The sequence below is a fragment of the Vulpes vulpes genome, chromosome 2 (assembly GCF_048418805.1).
Source record: "Vulpes vulpes isolate BD-2025 chromosome 2, VulVul3, whole genome shotgun sequence".
Lineage (NCBI taxonomy): Eukaryota > Metazoa > Chordata > Mammalia > Carnivora > Canidae > Vulpes > Vulpes vulpes.
In genome coordinates this window covers 132,397,988-132,416,210 of record NC_132781.1, presented here as the reverse complement: position 1 = coordinate 132,416,210, position 18,223 = coordinate 132,397,988, and the positions used below count along the sequence as shown (strand labels likewise).

Here is an 18,223-nt window from a genome sequence, read left to right as displayed (position 1 = left end):
GTTCTCATGATATGCATTTTGGGAGAAAACACTGGATTTGGCAGCTGTAAAAACTTGCCATTTTACAGTTATAAGCATTTTTCCTTACTAAGGGTTGAGACTTAAACTTACCTCCGGAATAGAGAGTTCCTTTATTTTTGGGAAAAACTATACTACAAAGCAAATTAAGTTCCTTCCCATTGTTCTTGGGGAAAAAACTTAAAGCAGAGGAATCATTCAGGAAGAGATGCATCCGACACAGCAGTTCTGTGTAGTATGTCAATTAGGAAACTTATATCTCCACCACTGATATTTCCCTTAGAAATGGGGCTTAGGCCTCCACTTTGACCTCTTCGGGCCTCCCACTCTCCAGGGGGTGAGAGGTCCCAGGGCCAAGGGGATATGCCTAATTGGAGCCTGTTTTTCCACTCCCTGACCACAACATGGGCACCAAGGACCCCTTAGTTCCTTGCTCAAACATGCACACTCTTTTGCAAGCCTCTTCACTGTGATTTCTTGAGAATGCTCTGAGGCCCAGACGTGTACAGTCAGAACTTAAAGGAGTAACCACTTGTGAGGCCCCTGTGGTAAGGAGTGGAGCTGAGTGGAAGGAGAACACGGATGGTCCCGGGGCTTCCATTTGTAATTCTTGCTCTGGGCACCACAAATGTAAGGGGTGGGGCTGCCCTCAGAGCAGGAGTTCCCAAACCATATACAAAAGCATTATTAGAAGGGCTTGTTTAAAATACACATTCCCTGGGCCTTGTCACCAGATGTTCTCTTACAATAAGGTCTGGCATCAGGTCCAAAAATCAGTATTTTTAACAAGCCTCCCAGGAATTCACATGACAGAAAACACTTCTTTAGAACATTTTATTTTTTTCAATTTCAATTTCAATTTCAATTTAGGAACTCTGTGTTCATTTATTTATTTACCTTTTGTTCTTGTAGAGATAGTGTGGACATAGAGACATAGACAGAGGTCGAAGCAGGCTCCCTGTGGGGAGCCCAATAGGGGACCTGATCCCAGACCACACCCTGAGCTGAAGGCAGATGCTCAACCACTGAGCCACGCACGTGCCCCCTTTGTATGTTTTCTCGTCAAAGCATTACTCCTCAGGATGCTAGTAGTAGAACCTTCCAAAATCACAGGGAATATACTGAGGGCTGACGTGTCCACTTCTCACTGGGGGAGAGATCTAGGGCAGCCTGAGCTGGCACAGCTTGGTGAGGGCAGCACGGATGCTGTGGTGTGAAGACATGAGTATATGGATTGTGGGAAATGTGACAATGGGGGATAGTGATGGTTCTGATCTCTTTTGGAGGCTCCGGAGTAAGAATAGTGCCCTCTTGAAGAAAATGGATCACCCAGGGAAGACAGTCCCAGGTCAAAAAATGAGAGCGTGGGAGGTGAGAATTGGGTTAGGGCAGAAGAAAATCTCTGTTCTATCTTTTGAACTTGACATTTTGCTCAGGAATCCAAGATGGGGAAATATTTGGATCAACTCTGGATGTAGATGTTAGCTGGCCCCCACACAGGAAATAGGTGACATACTCTTTGGGTTGCTTCCCCAAAGGCTCTCATTGCTACTTCAAATGACAGGTGGAAGAATTTACTAGGTTGTTTGTCCCTCTCATTTTACCTAAACTTAGGGTATTAGGTACAGAGGAAATTGGTGTCCTCTTCTTGTGGGGCCAGAGCGGTGGTAGAGAGGACTCCTCAGTGCCCAGAGGAGTGTGCAGTCTCAATGGGCTACTTTCACTGAGGTAGCAGCATGGGAGATGACAAGGAGGTCAGATACAAGGATGCAATCCTGAGCACATTTAAGACAGTATTTGGGAAATTCAGAGGGAGCTGGGGAGCTCTTTCTCTGGAAAGAGCTAATTTCTAGATATTAAGCTTGAGGGTCTTATACTCTTGTAAATTGGTCTTACCTTATTTGGTAACCACCAACTGGGGCCAGGGACTTCTGGGTCACATTCGTGGCCTTTCTGAATGTTTCTTGGCATTTTTATGCTCTGACCACATTACGATGGGGGAAAATACACTGGTTCCATGTGAAACTCTGAAAAGGAACTTCCTGGAGGCAGAGCCTAATGCTACAGTAAGACTTCTATCATGAAGAAGACATGTTCCAATGACACATGTTGCTGTTGGAAACAGTAGGGTGAGAAACTCATTCCCAGAGGTAGAGATGCTATAGAAAGCACAGGAAGGTTTTTAGGGTTGTTTATAACCATGAAATGGTGATTGATGAGAAAGATAAAAAGGCAAGGGCAGGGGTGGAAATTGAAGTCTGGGTAACATGTTCAAAATTTCACTAAAGGGAACAGTCTGCAGTTATTTAATAGGGAATTAAAACCTGAAGGTCTGAAAAGCTACCAATATTTTAAGGGATGGGGGATTTGGGGAAAGTCATAAGATCACAAGGAATTGAAACTTATGTGATTATTTATACTGGATGGACAGATTTAGAAAGCCCAGTGAAGGTAAAATCTGGCCATAACTGAGGCTCACCCCAGCATTCAGTGGCTTAGTCCTGGAAGAGGCTCTACACCCCTATGACAAGTAGTCTTGAAGAGGTAACACTGTTCTCTTTGCTTGGGTAAAAACTTATTTGGGTAAAAACATTTATTTTTAAACCCAGAAAGATAAAACAATAATGAAATGATAAACCAAAAACCTGTACTTTAATACTGAAAGTTAAGAACAAGTTTAGTAAGTAGGCTTGCATTCAAGTCACTTTTGCATATTGTTTGTATTTTACGCTTAAGAGGATGTGAAGTTCCAAATTTAAAGACCTGGTGGTTCATCAGATGTATAAAATTGCTCAGAAGGAAGATTTTCTTTTATACTGACTTGTCAGGTGATTTGAGTATTTGTCAGGGTAATTTAAGATGTCTGAGAGAATCTGATTAATGAAATGTATAAAGAGCTAAATATTTACAAGAGTGTGAGCTGTCAAATGTAAGAGATCTTTGAGCATTAAGCAAAGAAGTAAAAGTGATTGTTCCTAGATGATACAGAAATGTACCAAAAAATAGATTATAAAGTTATATTTTAATGAACTGACTTGAAAATATAATGTAAATGAATTGAAAAAATATAATTGTAAATATACTTTTCTGTACACAAATCCCCCCCTGAGATAATAAAAGCTTACGTGGATGTTGGGTAGTGTAAATCTTGGCTCCACTCCTCCTTTGCATGTGATTTTGAGCCAGTCATTCAAGCTTTCTGCTCCTCTTTCCTCATTATAATTTAGAGTTGCTACTCATATTCTCCCATGGGGTTGAGTGAGACCTAATGAGAAAATACAAGTAAAGCCCTTAGTGGTTGGCATATACAAGGTGCTCAGTAATTGAATATTATTCTGACTGTTAATCTTAAGATTAAAATTCTCAGCATAAAACACATAAATATAGCCACATATTGCTGCTGGGGCCCTGAAGGAGTTCTGGTTAAGGTCCTGGGAGGCTTACATAGGGCTCCGGTTTCCAGCACTGGAGGCTTCATTCTTCTCAGCAATTACCTGGCTTTTGGAAATCAATTATTACAAAACTTTTTTTCCCACTTGAGTAGTTTAAAATCACCCGTACTAAAAGAACCAACTTCCTATAAGAAAGTCACAGAGATATGGCTCTACGTGAGCACCGATACATGGTGCTGATGGGGTTACCATAAGCAAGCCTGTAAAACATCAGAATAAAAAAATACTTGACTTCACAGGCAAAAATAAGGATTGTTGTAATGTTCAGCCGTGTTCACACAATGGCAATAATTTGGTTAAAATGCGTGATATTATACAGACAGGTATGGGAAGTATGCTTGTGTCAAAGCCGATTGTTTTTTTTTTTTTTTAAATCTTTTTTTAAATTTTTATTTATTTATGATAGTCAGAGAGAGAGCGAGAGAGGCAGAGACATAGGCAGAGGGAGAAGCAGGCCCCATGCAGAGAGCCCGACGTGGGATTCGATCCCGGGTCTCCAGGATCGTGCCCTGGGCCAAAGGCAGGCGCCAAACCACTGCGCCACCCAGGGATCCCAAAGCCGATTGTTTTAATAAGAGATGTGGGCAAGCTGTGTTCCTCCTCATTCTCTCCTATACAAAAAGGATGGAGATTGAGCAGAAGGGAGCTTGAGTAAGAAAAAGCCACAGGCTACATTCTACCCCCATCAAAAATGCTTGCACTACCCGATATTGGAACTATGTGGGAGAGGAAGATCGGCCACTCTCAGATATTAAAGCACAAGTTCAGCTTCCACTACTTGTAATGGTGAATTCTGCATCACAACTCAAGGGGAAAGTGTATTAAGCTTGAAGAAGGTGAGAATACAGTTAGCATAAATCTGTGCTTAAAACATCTGTGGAATGTAGGAATCACTAACTCCTGTCGATTGCTGCTTATTTTAAATTAGCAGTCCATCTGTTACTACAAACTCCTACTGCCTCTCAATGAGACCCATTTGATTTTGCTTCTCCTCAAGACTCCAGGAAGAGCTTTTTATCACTTCCCTTGGTAGGGCTTCCATAGCTGTCAGCCCACACAACCAGGAAATCTTTCCCGGTGTGTCGCTAAGGAAATTCCCCTAAGATTAATGAGTAACCAAAGCTTGCTTCTGAGTAGGAGGGAGAGATAATTGAATACAAATCTGCTGGACCAAAGAGTAATGGGGCCTCAGTTCATTAGCTGATGTCTGAGCTTCGGTAGGTGATGAGGCAACTTCTACAGGTGAATCACTGACTAGGAGCGAGGTGATTGGTTCCTTGCCCACCCCCTTGTTTAGAGAGAGTCTAGTAGAACTGCACCAGAGAGTGCCAGTAGAAAAAACAACAGAACCTCAGTTTGCTTCAGAAGCCCTTAGAAATTTGGAAAGAGCCATGTATGTAATATTTACCATGAAAAAAAAATTCAGTGTACAATAAGAGATCTTAGGGGATACACACACACACACACACACACACACACACACTTATTTATTCAATTTCCAATGAATACTTTAAAATTATAAACTGTGGTTCAAAATAAGATGGCTTATTAAAAAAGTCAGGTTGTTGGGTCAGTGTTGGAGGGTAGACAGGACTGTTGTAGAAATGGCTGAGGTGATCTAGTGACATTATACATCATGGCCCTTAAGGCAAGAAAAAGAAGAAAACATTCCAGTGTATTTCTAAATGGAAGCTACTCAAGAAAAAAAAAGGTTAGATACGAATAGAGATTGAAAATCAAGTTAAATTCAGATTAGATGACTCCTGATAACAGGGTTAATGGCAAAGAAGCTATTTAAATATTGAAGAGAAGGTCCAGGAGAATTACTAAAGTTTCTAAGCTGGGGCTCAGGGAACGTTGAAATGAGCAAGATCAGAAAAATTGAGGGGCAGACAAATGTTCTAGTGAAGAAACGTAGAACAAAGCCAAGAAATTGGGGATTTGAACAGCATTAGTCAAAGCAGGGTTTGGGGATGGGGTGAGGAAAGAAGATAGACAGGATCCAAGTATCCCTAGGAGAGCCCTACTTCAAGCTCCAAATTCAGGTTTTTGTACTAGAGGCAGTGAAGACAGCAGCTGGAAGCTCCAAGTGGCAGCAAATCAGCACAGATCGAGACAAGCAGGAGAGGGCTGCCCTGGTCTTAAGGCACTTTGATGCCCATCAGTAGAAGCCACCCATTCTTCCAGGAGCTGGGGCTCAGCGTCAGGTTTCAAGTGTTGGTGAGTGGATCCTAGGCTGGTCATCAGCCCACATCAATGGAGTTCATGTGTTGGACAAGTACACAAATGAACGGTGTCTCTGCAAGAATGGTTGCACCAGCGCATTATGTGTTCTTATCCCGGGACCCCACTCGACAACTGGTGACTCAGAGTTTCTGGGGGGAAGGTCCTGGAATCTGTATTTGTTCCTTCATTTTTTAAAGAAATTACATTTATAAAAATTATATGTAAATTATATTTTATATGTATTTAAAATATTTTAATATATATCATTGTTGTATATGATAAATATACATAATATATAATCTATATATATCAATATACACTTTTTAGAGGCAAAAGTAGTACCTGTCGCCTATAGAAATAAAAATCAGGGGCACCTGGGTGGCTCATTCAGTTAAGTATCTGACTCTTGATATTGGCTCAGGTCATGATTCCAGGATCATGAGACCGAGACCTGTGTCCAGCTCCCATCAGCTCTGCCCAGCTCCACACCCAGTGGAGATTTCTTTCTCCTTCTCCCTCTGCTGCTCCCCACTGCTTGTGCTCTATATCTCTAAAAAAAAAAAAAAAAAAAAAAAAAACACACACACAAAGGGCACCTGGGTGGCTCAGTCAGTTAAGCATCCCACTCTTGGTTTTGCGCTCAGGTCATGATCCTGGGGTTGTGAGATAGAGCTCTGTGCTCAGCAGGGAGTCTGCTTGAGGATTCTCTCCCTCTGTCTCTCCCCCTATTTGCATGTGCTTTCTCTCTCTCATTCAGATAAATAAATCTTCAAAAAAAATCTTTAAAAAATACTCTAATTAAAAAAAATCATATAAGAGTATACATGAAGAAAGAAGTAAAAGCCACCCTTCCTCTTTCAACCTCACCCCGACTCCCCAGGATTAAGCACCCCTTATAGATTCTCTTGGTAGACATAAACACATATCTATTTTATCTCTATTCATGTCTTGTATGGGACAAAAAATTATGAAGCAATCGTCACCAAGTTCCCTATACATTCCCCACTCCCCCCATCCATGAAAAAAAGTCTTTGCCTACTTGGAACTCAAGCGCTTGGTTGTGCAGGTGAAGAAAATGAGTTAGAAGAGATGGAACCTGAGGGAGCCTGGCAGGAAACAGATGGCATACTCAAGCCGGGTCACTGAGAAGAGCTTAATTAAGCGACCGTTTACAAAGGGGTGAACAGGGTTTCAAGAAGTGAACAAGAGATGCGGAAGTCCCCAGGGTTAATGACAACTGGGAGCTGTTACCTCCTTTAGGCCTCACGGGGCAAGGAGTAAGGGCTGCCACAACCCATGCTGACAGCTCAGCCAGGCGGGAGCCAAGGGGAAGAATAACCCGGCCTCACTCTCCTCCCTTCCTCCTACTGCCTGCCAAGGCTCCCCACTGACCCAGTGGGAAACCAGAAGGAAAGGGGCTTGGTACTACCATCCACTCAGGCCAGCCTTCCAGGACACAGAGCAGGAGAGCAGAGGGGGTTGGGGGGGCAACTGGAGGAGAGCAAGCGCATGTTTCTGAAAATATACATCTTAGGAGGCAGGAGGAGGAACGGAAAACATGCCAGGGCACTGTATACAAAGAACAAAAGCAGTGGGGGTCGTCAGAGAGAGGACAGCCTGGAGCCCTGTCACTGCACTGCTGGTCGGTATGTTGTGTGCATGCGCCTGTGTGGCATCCACGACTTCAAACCTAATGGACTCTTCTCACACTCTTGTGAATGGGCTCTCCTCACACTTTTGTCTTACCAGTGAATAAATATTTGAAAGCCACCGCAGTTATTATTTCTTCGAGAGGGCACGACACAAGGGAATGAAGACGGCACCGCTTAGCGAGAGGAGGCCAAACCCTGGGCATACACCGAGCACCTTCCCTACAGGATCCTCATTGTCCTTCAAAACAACTCAGTGAAATAGGGCCTCTCAACATTCTCATTTTACCAGAAAGGACACTGGGGCTGAGAGAATTTAAATAACCTGAAGTCACAAGGTCTGAACTCCAGGTCTGTGACTCCCTACCCACCCGTGGAGCCCTGATGCCGGGCACAGGACCTATCCACCACTTTCCAGGCTTTCCTTGGTCATTCTCATTCACAGTTCCAGGGACAGGGGCTGGAACTTCCCTAGTTAGTTATGCAAACAGCAAATCTGGTTACACAATAAAGGAAAGAAGGGCAATTCTGGCACTAATTTTAGGGCAAACCACAGATGTCTTTGATGTTTTCATTGTACATGAGAACAGAGCCAGTGATCCGACAGCTGCTGGCAGCCCTGATCAAATATGCAGAATATTAAGGCGGCTTTATCTCAGCCCCTAATTACAGCTGGCACAGAGGAAATTTATTTTGCAAAGGAGGAGATGTCAAATGGTATAAATGCGATACAGAAGCAAATATGATTGCTTCACTCTACTTTCTCAGGGCCGTCCAATTACAAAGCATCTTCTACACAGCATTTAATAAATGATGTTCCTCTCAACCTAAGTAATCCAAACTTTGTTTGAGATATTACTGGACCAGCTCAATTGCTTTTTTTGTCTTAAGCTTCAATTTTTTTTCTTCTTTTCCTTCAGACATAAACTATGTCCAGCCCTCAATTCCCAAAGCAAATATAATTCTTGTCTAGTCCAGGTGTTTACACCCACATAACCAATGATGTAGGAGTATAATTTAATGTTTATCATCAAAAAGGGTTTCATGTTTGTAATGACAGAAAAATGGCTTTATAATGTAAGTATGGAGCAGAGAGCAAATAGCTGGCTACTTCAACTACCCGTAATCATCGCTGGATGGGGGTCTGCTGAACACATTTGGCCAAAGATGCTGTAAGCCCTGTGAGGTTCGCACAAATGTGCGCTACCCAGATCCCACTGTCGCCCACTATGGGAGGGGACAGCTGTTCCCTCCTTCAGGGTCTGCTGCAGCTCTAGAGACCACCTCCTGATTCCATGGTTTCCAGGGGCAGTGCACACCCAGTGAGTGAGTGAGGCGGGTACAAAGGCGCAGCCACGTTAGCCTGCTCTGGCCCTTCCTCTGCTCCACCTCCTTCCTCTCCTTCCTCAGTGTTGGATCTCTCTCGTAAACATCTCACACCCAGCTCTGTCTCAACATTCATCAGAATCTGCTTCCAGAGAACCCAAATGGTGGCATCATGGAAAGTCAAACACTTGAAAGCAGTTCTACTTTTTGAGGGGAGTGATCTTTTTCTCCATTTTTTGAGAGTAGACTATACATGGAGTTGAAGTCCAGTGATGACTTCCGGTACTAAACTGCCACAGTAAAGTTCATCAATTAACTATATGCCAGAAACTTCATTTTTTCTCTGTACACTGAAATGCATTGCTAAAGCATTAAGCACTTTTCCCCTTTGTAAAAATCTTTCTTGACTTCGATGTATCTGACACTCTAAAAGTCCCTCTTTCCTTGAGTCCCTTTCCCCGTTCCATTTCAAAGAAAAAACACACTTTTTCTTTCTACTTTTTTTGCTATTCCTTTATAATCTGTGCTTATTTACCCTTATGGTAGTGGAATCAAGATTCGATCCTTGGCCTTCGTTCTTTCTTGACTTTTCCCAGGTGACATCATCACACACTTCCATATCTGCTCACATGCTGGCCAAGTCCAGTTTTTGAGCTTACAGTGCAGACCTTGCTCTGAGCTCCAGAGCCACAGTTTCTCAAACAGGAATACCTCAGATGAAATGTTTTATCTCTACGTCTTTGCCCCGACAACACCCCAAAATGAAAATAACCAACAACAGCAGTCTGTTTATCCTCCATTAGTCCTGTATTCACAAATTGTACCACTGCTCACCCCATAATCTTAGCCTAAAATTGGAGAGACAACCTAGATTTCTTCCTCTAATTCTCCACATCCAAACAAACTCTAAGACCTTAGATTCTTGCTTCTAAACAGCTTGATTAATCTCACCTCTTCCTTTCTACTGTCTCTTATCCCTTCTTCCATGGGTGGCTTAAAGTCTCCAGTATCATCCTATAACCCTTCTCAAACTCATCTCTTTTTATTTTTTCCCTCTACCATCTGATCATGCTATGTCACTGTTCAAAATCATTCATGGCTCATAGGTTAGCATGCAAGGCCCTTAATGAATGGACCTTGTCTATCTAGTCTCACTGTCAGTCATTCTTCAGGGTCTATCCTGAGGCCGGGGCATAAAGGCATCAGACAGAACCATGTGCCTGAGCAAGACGTGCTTCTCTCTGCATGAATATCCTTTCTGTTCCCCCTTCATCCTCTCTTCAATGAGCTCTTCATCATCCTTTAACACTCAACTCCTGCTGACACCATCTTTGCAAAGTTCTTCCCAGAATCCCCTCCTCTGGCACCTGAGCACATACTTATCAGGGCATTTATTGTACCATGAAGGACCCGGTCCTCTCCAACGGGTCCACAAAACTCCTGAGAAGAGGGGTTCCACCTTCCATGAGTTTCTATCAGGATGTGGCGTAGCGCCTGTTGCAAAGGAGGTCTCACAACGTGGTTTGTGCAATGAATAGAAATGGACTTGTACAAAAATGTAATTACTTATCCATTATAAATCATCATAATGGTAGATTCCTAAAATGCACATGCGCATATTGACATTGTGCCATGTGCATCCTTGGCACATTTTAGAAAAGGTTTTTTATCAATGTTAGACACTGAACACATGCACACACACAGATTGGCAATATTTACACTAGTTTTTCTTTAAAAATCATAACAAAACTATTTATATAATCTTATAATATATAGTATTTATTATGTATACACATTATACATAAAATTATTTCCATACAATATACATTTATAAAATAAATTATTTTATATAATATTTATTTGAATTTTAATACACATTTCTGTAGCTCTAGAGCATGCCATCAAGATATTTGTATGTAAATTACAGATAATTTTATATATAGTATAAAATTATGCTAATATAATTTTAAAAGGAAAAGCCAGTGTCAATGTTGCTAATGAAGACTTCTGAGTAGGTGTAGTGTTTTTCATGGAATAGCTGATACACAATCTCTGCCTCTTCACACTGACTGTCAACATATGGGTAAGTAACAATCTGCTGACTTTGAAAAATTAGTTATAATCCATTTCACATAATGCATGCAAAGCACAGCAGGCAATGGCCCATAATTGAAGGATTAGTTTTGGGCCTTAGGGTGGTTTTTAAAATTCACAGGCTGACAGAATGTTACACCCCATATGGACCCAGAATATTCTCATCAGGGAGTTTCCAGTGCTCTCTTTCCTCCTACAGAATACTACATGTACTGTGTACCAGGATCGAGAGTAGATCCATCACAGACCTTCCCTGGTGATATGGTGAGCAGGAGGCTCAAAGTGTCTTGGAAGACTCTGAATCGGGCCTGAAATGGATTAGATTGGAAAAGCCACTTGGGTCAGTTCTAGTTTTTCCTCAATCAAAGGCACACTGCAGCTTTTGCTTGTCTCATGCCTGTAGCTTGCATCCTGCTGAAATTGCCCTGGCGCCCTGCTCCTTTCAGATCTTAATGGCTTGCTGGCTTGGACTAAGAGGCTGCCCATGTGACTGGCATCTCCGACATCTCTTCCCTGACTTTGCTTCTCTCTTTTCTCCCACTTGTCTGCATTGATCTGTATCATTTCCCTTAAACTTCTGTGCTTCTTATCTCCAGTTCCCGGTGGGTCTTGGTGCCCTAAGATACTTTCTGAATCTTCCCCAACTCTCCCCTGGTCTAATCCTAACCAGCACAGGCTGGCTGGCAAGTAGGAAAAAAGCTACTCTTGATACCAATCTATACGGTACTCTCTGCACCCAGGTAGGGGTGCTGGTGTTTTTATGAACCATCTCATTTGCGTGATATGCCTGAACAAAGGGGTGATTTGGCAAGCCTGAAGTGACACACTGGGGCTCATGGCAACTTGCTTCTACTGGCAACATGAGGATTAGAAACACTTCCTTGCCAAGTGGTTTTGAATCAGCTACAAGTGGGGGAGCAGTGAGTCTGGATTTCCTCTGCTGAGGGGGACAAGGCTTTTGATATTTGTTAGGTGTCAAATCCTTTGTTTAGAGAGGCAAAATATACACACATACGTACACTGAAAAAAAAAAGACTTCTTGATTACTTATTAGGCTTTATGCTATTATTAGTAAGAATGTTTGAGTGTCCAAGTAAAGCTTATTAGTCACCTCTCAGATATCTTTGCAAAATGAAGCTAATCCATGGTTTAAAAAAATTAAAAATAGTGTATATCTGACAGTGATTTACAGCTGAATCAGGAATGCATTGGTGTTTCTTAAAAGGAAGAATTGACTAAAATTTAAATTAATCTGTTTTCCCTACAAACCCAGAATAGTAGAAAGGCACAGTAAGAGTTATGCTGTGAGGGTGGAGGTGGGTCTAAACTGGGAATGAAATTTCTTGGAGAAAATCTACAAAACGGGCCAAGCACACATGAATTGCGTGACTTCATTTAGTTGGAGAAGGAGTACTGAGCATCATGCTGATCTCAGCTGTCTTCCCCTAGGAGAAATGATCTCTCTTTTCTTGGCACAGCTAGAGCACTGAAAGTCTATTCCACCCTTTGGCATTTATCTTACGCTATCCTGAAATATTATCTCTTTTAGAAATGTTTTATCTTTTCATTATAACTGTTATCTGTTTATGTGTCTGACTTTCCTAGTATGCCCATCCATTCCAAATAGCCTGAGGTAGCTCTGCTTGATGCCTGTTGCCGTGGTATAATTATTAGCAGCACCCCTTTCCCTCTCAAAAACGTCCTGGTTGGGATGATAACTTATAAAGTTACCCTTGTCTCCAGCTAAACCGAAAGCTCCTGCATCAGTCAAGTTCCTGGCAAAGAAGCAATGCATTCAACTGGGATTTTGGAGAGATCTTAAGGAAGAGACTATTTACCAAAGTGTGGGCAGGGCAGGAGAATCTACGAAGGATACCGAGGCTCCAGGACTGAAAAGGCAAAGGGAGAAAATGGTGTTATGGGAGCACAGTTGAGAGGTAGAGCCTTAGAAAAGAGGTGACCCTAGAGAAGTCACAGTATTGGAAGGACTCAAACAATGCAGACTGGCCAAGCATGAGAAGCAATTCCCTACCTCCCTATCCTGCCACCACGAGTCTCCTGAGAGTGGAACCCAAAAGGAAGCCAGATGGCAAAGAAGCCCTAGTGAGAAAGTTGGAAGGTGTTGGCTTCCCTAGGAACAAGAGCAGAGAGAGGCCAGTAAGTGGACGGAGGGTATCAGTGAGTTGGGGGGTTGGTGGGGGTGGCAAACAGAGCATATAGCTCCTTAAATGGCATCTTGTTAAATAATGGTTGAATCTAACAATATATATAAAAAAAAGGTGATTGTCAGATTAATGGCATAGTCCCTAGATGTTTAAGAAGTTTGAAGGATAAAAGATCACAATAAGCTAGAAAAATTGAAGAATGGATTTATGGAAGATGAAAGGTTTTCAGTGGCAGTGAAATCAAAGCCAATTTGACAATGGCAAAAACAAGAAGCAGGGCTTCTTTGGGTAAATGGGGTGAATTAGAACAGATGTGTCAATGCGAAACACATCATCCTTCAGGGAGAGAGCCGGTGACCCTTCTGAGATTTTCAAAAATTCCAAAATTATCCCAGGCAATTACCTATGGAAGCGTCTAAAGGGAGTTAATTTGTAAGAGGCATAAAGTACAAGTGGTCATTTACTCACTCCTTCAAGCAAACGTTTACTGAGGGCTAGTATGTGTCAAGCATTCCTATGGATCTACTGATGGTAGGACAGGGTCCCTTCTCTTGAGGAAAGGAAATGAAAAAAAGGAGCCAAAGAAGGAAGTCATGATTTTGACCCACAATCATAGAGAGGAGCAGATAATATGTGAGTACGTACAAGATTATCTAAATGAGACTCAGGACAAAGGAGGAGCTGGTTAAGGAAAACTTTCTACAGGCAGTAACAGAATCTGAGCTCTGGAAGGTGAGCAAAAGTTTAACAACTATATATCCATTTACTTACGTCCATCCTGGGATCCCTGGGTGGCACAGCGGTTTGGCACCTGCCTTTGGCCCAGGGCGTGATCCTGGAGACCCGGGATCGAATCCCACGTCGGGCTCCCGGTGCATGGAGCCTGCTTCTCCCTCTGCCTGTGTCTCCGCCTTTCTCTCTCTCTTTCTGCGACTATCATAAATAAGTAAAAAAATTAAAAAAAAAAAAACTTATGTCCATCCTGCTGCATGTCTAAAAAAAAAAAAAATATGGTGGTCAGCTTAAGAAACATGCAGAGCAGAGCCCAGAAATAAACCCACGCTTATAAGGTCAATTGATCTACAAAGAGAAGGCAAGAATATACAATGGAGAAAAAAAGTCTCTTCAATAAATGGTGATGGGAAAACTGGGCAGCTACATGCCAAAGAATAAAAATGGACAACTTTGTTTTACACCATACACAAAAACAAACTCAAAATTAATTAAAGACCTAAATGTGTGACTTGAAACCATAAAACTCCTAGGATAAAACATGGCAGTAATCTCTCTGACATAGGCTGTAGCAACATTTTTCTAGATATGTCCCCTCAGGCAAGGGAAACAAAAGCAAAAATAAACTATTGGGATTACACCAAAATAAAAAGCTTTTGCACAGTAAGGAACCCATCAATAAAACACAAAGGTAGGCTACTGAATGGGTGAAGATATTTGTAAATGATCTATTGGATGAGAGGTTAATATCCAAAATATGAAAGAATTTTACACAACTCAATGGCACAAAACCCCTAAATAATCTGGTCAAAAATGGGCAGAGGACCTGAACTGACATTTCTCCAAAGAAGACATACAGATGGTCAACAGCCACATGGAAAGATGCTTGACATCACTAGTTATCAGGGAAATGCAAATCAAAACCACAAGGAGATATCACCTTACATAGGTTGGACTGACTAGAATCAAAATGACAAGAAATAACAGGAGACAGTGAGGATGTGGAAATAACAGGAGTCAGTGAGGATGTGGAGAAAAAGGAACCCTTGTGGGTTTTTGGTGGAAATGAAAATCAGTACAGCCACTGTGGAAAACAGTACACAGGTTCCTCAAAAAATTTTAAAAATAGAAATATCATATGACCCAGTAATTCCACTACTGGGTATTTGCCCAACGAAAACAAAAACACTAATTCAAAAAGTTATTTGCACCTGTATGTTTATAGCAGCATTATTTATAATACACAAGCTATGGAAGTGGCCCAAGTGTTCATCGATAGAAGAATAGATAAAGAAAATGTGTATAGAACAATAGAGTATTACTGAGCCATTAAAAAATGAGATCTTGTCATTTGGGACAACATGGTTGGACCTGGAGGATACTATGCTATGTGAAATAAGTCAGAAAAAGACAAATGAACGCCATGTGATTTCATTCATCTGTGGAATCTAAAAAACAGAACAAAGAAATAGTCCAAAAAACAGACTCCTAAATATAGAGAACAAACTGGTGGTTGCCAGAGGGGAGGTGGATGGGAGGGATAGGTGACATAGGTAAAGGGGATTAAGAGATAAAAGCTAAGTCACTGAGATGAAAAGTACAGCACAGGGAACAGAGAGTAGTAAATTGTCCTAATGTGAGGATGTCATTTACTGTGATGAGCGCTGAATTAGCCATAGAAGTGCTGACTCACTATGTTGTACACCTGAAAACAATATAACATTGTATGTTAATTTCACTTCAATTAAAAAAAATTGGAATAAAAAATAAAGCAACTTCTTTTATCTTAAGATTGTCTAACATGAACTTAAACAAAACAATATAATTAATATTCATTTACTGAAAGCTTTTCTCCAGCAAACTAAACCCAGTTTTTACCTTTTCCATTCAATATTGTAGTTGAGAGATCATATGGGAAATAAAACAACAAGGGCAGCCCGGGGGTGGCCCAGTGGTTTAGCACTGCCTTCAGCCCAGGGTGTGATCCTGGAGACCCGGGATCAAGTCCCACGTCGGGCTCCCTGCATGGAGCCTGCTTCTCCCTTTGCCTGTGTCTCTGCCTCTCTCTGTCTCATGAATAAGTAAATAAAATCTTAAAAAAAAAAAAAAAAGGAAATAAAACAACAAGAAGGAAAGGATGGTACAAAGATCAACTTCGAAGCAATAAAACTGTCATTATATGTGGGGGACATTATTATATACATAGAAAATCCGTCATAAGCCAAAAGCAATTACAATTAATAAGTACATTAAGGCACAGTTGCTAGGTAGAAAATTAATATATAAAATCAGCTGGAGACTCTGTATGAGCAAGGAACAAATAGGAAAAAAATTAAACGACAAATGCCAGACTAGGAAACAAGTATTCACAGCGAAAATAACCAACAAAGGATTAGCTTATAGAATTTTTAGAAAATTCTAAATTTCATTCATCCTGAATGAAATCTGGCTTACCCACTCTATCACCACCCTGGGAACCCGGGGCTCAGCCACTGGGCCTCCCTCACCAGGGCCAGGCCGGTGGGGCCTGGTGGCGGCTTGGCTGCAGGCCCACAGGCTGGGGCCCACCGTTGGCTGCTGAGTGCTATGCCCGGGCTGGTGCAGGCCCAGCCGCAGCCGCACTGTGCAGCTGGAGCTTGGCACCTTGCCGGCCAAGGCCCCCGTGTGGGGGGGCCAGCCCAGGGGCCACGTGGCTCTGGTAATAGAAGTTAAGGAAAAAAATCTTCACATCAATATAAGTAAAAAACACCTGGGGCAGCCCAGGTGGCTCAGTGGTTTAGCACCGCCTTCGGCCCAGGAGATCCTGGAGACCCAGGATCGAGTCCCACATCCCGCTCCCTGCATGGAGCCTGCTTCTCCCTCTGCCTGTGTCTCTGCCTCTCTCTCTGTGTGTGTCTCATGAATAAATAAATAAAATCTTAAAACACACACACACACACACACACACACCTGGACCCAACAGAAAGGTGAGCAGAGAATACCAAAAAGGGGAGGTTGATCAACATTCCCTACAAAGTAACTCACCTTCAGCAAGCTCAAGTGACAGGATCTCTGCAGGGTGGCAGGAGGGAAGGATTCCAGGAGGTCAAATCACATGAGGGCTGGACCACCGTCCCTGACATGGAGGCAGATCTGCGGACCAGGATTGCTGGGCGGCTCTGGAGGCCCCATCTCAGCCCCTGCCCTCACACCCAACCGGGTTCAGCCCCACGAGAATGACAGCATGCCAGGGAGGACCCTGGTTGCACAGAAAAACAAAAGAAAAAAGAAACATACAGAGCAGAATATAAAGAAAATTAGCTAAAATATGGAGTGAACTTATTTTTTACATCGATGGTCCTATTTGATCTCAGGAGGGCCTTACAAGGGTGTACTTAATCCTCATTCATTGATGAGGAAGCTGAGCCTTAGTGGCTAAAACACCTTGCCCAAAGCATGCAGTCTTGCAAGGCAGGGGCAACAGAACAGAACCAGGCTGGATGGACTCCAGGGCCTGTGATTTCTGGCACAAGAGATGTGCTTGTGGCCCACAGGTGCTTCCCAGGGTAAGTAAGGAGGGCTGTGCATTTTGAAGGACTAAAGAGTGACCTGCTAAAGGGAACTGGGAAAGGTGGTTCAAATGAGAACGCACATGTATTCTAAGGAAGGGGGCTAGGAGAGGGCTTAGCATGTTGGAAGGATAGTAATTAGCTCGTTATGAGAGCACTAAGAGGAGCCGTGAGATAGGGGCTGCAGAGGTAGGCGAGGGCCAGCTCTGAGGGCCCTTGAGACCCCTTCACCTGAAGGAGGTGGGAGCTATGGAATGAGCTTAGTTCAGCGGAGTGATGTGATCAGATGGGAATTTGAAAAGAAAGGGAAAAGTCTGGGTCAGGACTCCTCTGGAGGCAGGGAGGCTTGCGGGTCGTCTCAGGGCAAGTGGGAGGTAGGAATGGGAAAGGAGGGGGTTAGTTCTAACCAGGGGCAATTTTGAAGAAACCATTAAACAGAAGGTGGTGGTAGGATTTGGGAGGAAAGGAGACAAACTCTCATTTGAGCAGCTAGCTGGGTGATGGCTCAGGAAAAAGGGATCCTAGAGAAGTGGCAGTTTGGAGCTTGAGGGGTGATGAATTCAGAGAAGGATTGCCAGGAAAAGGATCCTAGCTCTTGTGCCTTCCTTTTCTGTCTAGTTGCTTAGTGTACTGTAGCCTTATGAAAAATACAGCAGCCTCAGAGAAAATACTGGTGGTCAATAAAAGTTAAATGTATTTATTTATTTTGATAGGGCTTACCATTTTTATTACAAAAGTATTATAGTTGCAGTAAATTTAGAAAATACAGGTAAGCAAAAAATAAATAAATAAATGGTGGTTACCCAAATACAATCTTAAGATGACTTGTCACATTTTGCCTTATATATCCAGTTTTCCCCCCAGCATGTATGTGTATATACATATATAAATATGTATGAGCACTTTTTTCCTAAAACCTTGAGTAATATTCTCGTGACTCTATATTGCCCATTTTTCAATAACAATAAGTCTACAAGTCTCATTTTGGAAACTGCATGGTATTACATTTATGA

At 42.4% G+C, this 18,223-nt stretch overlaps 1 long non-coding RNA gene across 3 annotated transcripts; it reads right to left on the bottom strand.

Annotated features, from left to right (window-relative positions):
* Positions 1-400: 400 nt before the first annotated feature.
* LOC140597950 (uncharacterized) lies at positions 401-16,264 on the bottom strand. 3 transcript variants are annotated; one of them, XR_012000025.1, is made up of 4 exons: positions 16,117-16,264; positions 15,541-15,754; positions 13,702-13,863; positions 401-3,283 (listed from the first exon to the last, which is right to left on the bottom strand). It is a non-coding gene; the product is annotated as an uncharacterized lncRNA (long non-coding RNA). The 3 variants fall into 3 exon arrangements; XR_012000026.1 differs by lacking the exon at positions 401-3,283 and adding an exon at positions 10,493-12,654; XR_012000024.1 differs by lacking the exon at positions 401-3,283 and having other exon boundaries at positions 10,493-13,863.
* Positions 16,265-18,223: the final 1,959 nt, after the last annotated feature.